The following is a 6,000-nucleotide window of genomic DNA, read 5'->3' as shown; positions in this document are numbered from 1 at the left end:
TAACGGCAAATTATGCAATCTTATATGACCTGACAACAGTATCATAACTATATCCCTTCTTAATAAGTCTATTTAAAGGTTTTTTTAGCTTCTGAAGTGAGTACTGACATATTTGTGCTTTATAAAGAATATTTCCATAAAATAGCGGGTGTAAAATATCTGAACGGATAAGACGTCTGTATGTTGAGCTATATTTACGAATGATGTCCTTATACCGATGATAAAATTTAGTAAATGTTTTGACTAGTTTGTGATACCAAAAATCCTGGCCTGGTGTCGTAATTTTTCAGTAATACATAAATTTTTCTCGCTATCGTTGTATGGAACACAAACTCTGTATTTAAAATGCACATCTTCAATATATGTACAAACATGCACCAAAAAACAAGACTTAGGATTCAAACTTAAGGAGAGGTTTATGCGGCATAACTAAAAACCCATAATGGGACGAACGGACAGACACACAAAAGGACAGACAGACGGACGGAAGGATGGACAGGATTAAGACAATATGCCTCCAACTTTCAGTTGCGGGGTCATAAAAATAACGTCAACTCAATTCCTACAGAGAAAACTAAAACCATTTAACGATGTTTATGGGGGAAGCAATGTACACCGATGTAGAATTCATTTTGATTTACTCGGGTTACTCTAGTGTAGAGTATTTTGAAAACGTCATCAATTTAACCTTTTGACCCGAGTCGGGTTCTACCTATTTCGATGGCGGGTTTAGTCAAGTCTAGTAAGAAAATAAGTTGGAAAAACAAGTGAAGTAAGTAAAAACTGAAAACAACAGATCTTCAAATTTAAGCTACAGTACTACTAACATTGGGTAACACATGGTGAAAATGAAAAGTTTATAAAACCAAAATACATAACAAGCACCTCAGTTATTGATACAATACAAAATGAAAATGGATGATAAATAAATGAAAATAGGATCTGCTTACCCCTTTAGGTTCGTGTTGCTAAGTCTTTAGTTTTCCATGTTGTGGTATGCGTATTATTATACGTCTGCATGTCTTTTTCTTATTTAGCTTTGGCGTTGGTTGTTATTTTCCAATCTATAAGGTTGCCTGTCCCTTTGTTTTTTTCGCGACTCTTGTTTGACAAGTCTGATTTTAAAAAGAGGTTCAACCTATGCTTGCGTTAGATAAAAACTGCAATTTGTATACATCTACATGCAAAACAACTTTCTGGCAGAGGGGTATAAACACAGCACAAATTACATTTTTTAAATTACCAAAAAGTGAAAGGTTATTTTTTAACAAAACATTGTAAAATAAAGGCAACACCCAAATATAATAAAACAGTGGCCATTTTTCTGACTTGGAACAGGACATTTTAAAAAGAAAATGTTGAGTTGGACCTGTTTTTGTTGCAAAAAACGTTTTGGAATTTTGGATCCACAATGTTCTTCAACTTTGTACTTGTTTGGCTTTTAAAATATTTTTGATATGAGTGTCACTGATGAGTCTTATGTAGACGAAACGCGCGTCTGGCGTACTAAATTATAATCCTGGTACCTTTGTATAACTATTTACACCACTGGGTCGATGCCACTGCTGGTGGACGTTTCGTCCCCGAGGGTATCACCATCCCAGTAGTCAACACTTCGGTGTTGATATGAATATCAATAATGTGGTCATTTTTATAAATTTCCTGTTTACCAAACTTTGGAATTTTTGAAAAACTAAGGATTTTCTTATTCCAGGCATAGATTACCTTAGCCGTATTTCGCACAACTTTGTGGAATTTTGGTTCCTCAATGCTCTTCAACTTTGTACTTGTTTGGCTTTTTAAATATTTTGATATGAGCGTCACTGATGAGTCTTATGTAGACGAAACGCGCGTCTGACGTACTAAATTATAATCCTGGTACCTTTGATAACGATTGACTAAAAGGTGGACAACGGATATTCTTAAACCCTGCTGACTGCGATTAAAAATTGCAAAATAAACGGATCACTACATGAAACAAACGAGATCTTCATTATTAATCTGATACCAAACAGAAAACAATACATTTGCGAGAAAGATGTTATACAGAAGGTGGGAAATGTAGTACTATATAAACAATATATACTATATATTAAATAGTATACATAAATGATATACATATCAACTATATTGTGAATCTAACCTGATGAGAATAGTCTATCTTTCAAGACAATCATGTTATCATATATATATAGATATCAATATATTTGTTGTGTACAAGTTATTATTTTGTACAAATCGTAATTTGTACAAAAAAATTGTACAAATTATAATTTTTATTTTGACTCTGTACAAATTACAATTTGTGCAAAACATGCCTGTACAAATTACAATTTGTACATTTCTTGACCAAAAGTCACTTAGAACTTGTACAATAATTTATAATATAGATTTCAACATTATTGTTTAAATAGTTAATGTGATTTTTTTTTATTCAGAAACTTTGTAAAAACCGTGAAGTTTGTAAAAAGGAATATTTCGGATCGTGAAAGATCGTGTACAGCATTTTTGTGTTCAGGAAAAGGATCTTGAAAGATCTATTGCCGCTTATTTGTTATTTCAAAAAGTCCCAGAAAAGCATCAAATCATTCTTTTATCAAGTGATGATTTATAATTGAGATCGGTATATCAAAGATTGAATTTACATAATTTCTTCCGCTTCACTTTTGTTTATGAATCGCAAGGTGGATAGTTCAATGCCAGCGGATCTGATTATTTGATTTTAATACTCCAATGAATAGTTTTCATATAACTATAAAAGTCCGTTGTCCATTCTGCATAACTTTTATGTTATTTTTAAAGTTAAGATGGTATCATCTGATTTCCATTAAGTTGTATGCATAGTCATATTCTATAAAACAAAGATCATTGCTGATTTTTTGATTTTTTTTATCAAAGGTGTAATGTTTTGTCATTCAATAGCAATTCTTTAATGTGTATCAATGCTTTTTTCACTAAAATCCATATTAATTCATAAATTATTGTACAAGTTATTAGTGAATTTTTGTCAATTTCTGCACAAATTGTAATTTGTACAAGCACTTTTGGAACAAATAACAATTTGTACCAAGTCAAAATACAAATTATAATTTGTACAATATTTTTGTATAAATTGTAATTTGTATAAAATGATAACTATTACACAACATATACAAGTCTAAATTGAAAACTACGTCCAAACCTATGCTTGCATTGGATAAAAACTGCAATTTTTATACATGTGCATATAAAACAAATTTTGTAGTAGAAGGGTCTAAATACAACACACACAACATTTTCCAAAAGACCAAAACAGTGCAAAAGGATATTCAAACAAAGCGCATTTGACTATTTATCTAACGTGCTGTGAATCTGACATTATTTAATTACCTTAACTATCATATACATCTAAAAATTTATTGCCTTTTGCATGACGATTGATGCTACTGTATAAGAACATTCAGTTTCTAAAATGTTGCTGTAACTGGTTTTTTTCTGTTGGTGCTCTTTTCATGTAGAATATGTCTCTATACATGAAATTTGGACAAAGGACGGTCAAATTACTTGGAAACTGACGATATAATGAATGACAATTACTAACGTTCATATCATTTTATAACCATACCTGTTTTATATTTTATAATTTTTAATTTGCAGTTAACCAATTTCATGATATATATTACATATTTTTTCATCAATGAACATAACGATTTGCTAAACACAACTGCTTACTCTTTGAAAAAGGAGTCGTAAAAGCAGTGTTTAAAATATCTGTACACTAGTTTGGTCCAAAGGATAACACAATAATTTATTTCGGCAGTATCCATACATATTTTTTGGCCTTGGTACTATTAGGAGATTTCAAATACATCTTGCAAGTAACAATATTTTAACTAATAAAAATACCCCATTGAGTCAATTACCCCGCATAAAGCAGCCGTGCAGTATTCAAACTTTTAACATTCTGAACAAACTGTACCTTATAGTACATGTAGCAGATTATAAAAGTACAAATGAAATGACTTTCACGGACAATGAATTGAACTTATTCATGGAAAAACATATAAAAATATATACAACTTAGATTGTATAATCGATCACATGTTCTGTAACACATTTGTGAATAATAACGTTGATAATTTTGCAAAGTTTGTTAAAAAGTACAAAATGTCTAGGATTTTCTTTTTTCTTTTTGATAATTGTATATGTTGTAGTTTTACTAAGAAAAATGTTACTTTTTGACGACTTAACTTAGTTTGTTTATTCCTTTAAGCTTTACTATTACCACAATAAACAAGATTATTCTAGATCTACCTATGATTTGGATATTTTTCCTACAACGCGTTCTTTCAACGTGAACTTTATATTTCAATTTTACATCCCCTGGTCTAGAAAAGGCTGAAAATCTTTTTTATCCACAAATAGCCACACTATATAACCATTTAATTAGGAAATATAGGTCTGCATATATTTAATGTAAAAAGTAATTGAATATAAAGGCTCAACCCATGGTTAAATGAAATAATAATAATTCCATGTTTATTTCTATTTCTTACCAAAGCGAGATAAACATGATAAACGTGGAAAATCTAATGTTACCTTTTGAACGACATTATTTTATCAACTACAGACTTAAGAGTGTAGGTAACGTACTAAATATATGTGTTACATCGACCTATATGAAAGATTAATTTCAGCTTATGCACCAAACACTCATAAAGAGTAATGAGAACCTGATACGAACATACTGACATAAAACATGCAAAAGTCATTAAACATATAAAACACTTTTTTTTAATAATATATCATGGTAGATTTTGGCAGTATAAAATTGCATATCATCATTATCAAACATAAACATAAGTTTTCATCATCAGGCCTACTAATACAACTATTCTCAAAGTGACTAGCACGATTAAAAAGGCTATCACGTACATCTTCATATATTGGACATTGCAATTAAACATGTTTTTCATTTTTAATATCATTACAATTAAATCGAGACTTTTTTTCTAAATATGAATACACGTTATCTGTCTCTTTTAAGTTTCCACGTCGCCGGTAAACTTGATTTGCAGCCATCAAATCACCAGCTTATGCCATCGGAGCTTAAAATACAATACCGTTATCTTCTAAATGATCGATATAAAGATAATCTTTTTTGTATTCCTCTGAAAAGATGAGGTACTGCAGTAGAGTCATATACGTCTCAGCAGCTAAACTTAATAATGATGTGAACTTGTCATTTGTCTAACAGGAAGTAATAGTAATTTCATTAAAAAAAAATTTGGTCCCGTTACGAAGTTGTCGGTGCCATATAGTTTTACCTTTGTCCGTAATTTCGAAATTCTGTAATTCCGAAATTCTGTCATTCCGTCATTTTGCAACAAACCATTAGTTTAAACATATTTTATCGTTCAAAAAAGAGGCAATTGGATTAGACACAAGCTTTTCAACAAACCATTATACGGAGTTTTTTTTCTAAACGCCTTCATATATTGGGTTAACCATGATGAGTAACAGATCAAGTTCAAGTTTCGTTCCGCTCCGCTAATTTTTGCCGCAATATCGAGTTTTGAAATTTGATAAACTGTTGAAAATCACAGCTTTACGGACTTTTTTTATAAACTCTTTCAGATATTGGGCGGGATTTTCGCATGTGAGTTTACCTAGATGAGTTACAGACCAACTTTAGGTTGTTCCGTTCGGCTAATTTAGTTTAACCCTTGTCCGCAATTAAGAAATACTGTAATTCCGAAATTCTGTCATTCCGTCATTCCGTCATTCCGCAACAAACCATTATAGGGATTTTTTTCTATACGCCTACATATATTGGGCTGATTTTTGGTATGTGAGCTAACCACGACGAGTTACAGAGCAATTTTAAGTTTTGTTCTGCTTCGTTTACTTTTTGCCGAAATTATGGATTTTGGAATTTGATAAATTGTTGAAAATCACAATTATACGGACTTTTTTTCTAAACTCTTTCAGATATTGGGCTGATTTTTTGAATGTAGTTAA

Source organism: Mytilus trossulus, chromosome 9 (assembly GCF_036588685.1).
Source record: "Mytilus trossulus isolate FHL-02 chromosome 9, PNRI_Mtr1.1.1.hap1, whole genome shotgun sequence".
In the NCBI taxonomy this organism is placed as follows: domain Eukaryota; kingdom Metazoa; phylum Mollusca; class Bivalvia; order Mytilida; family Mytilidae; genus Mytilus; species Mytilus trossulus.
The sequence above is the reverse complement of the archived record's forward strand: the minus strand, read 5'-3'. Positions refer to the sequence as shown.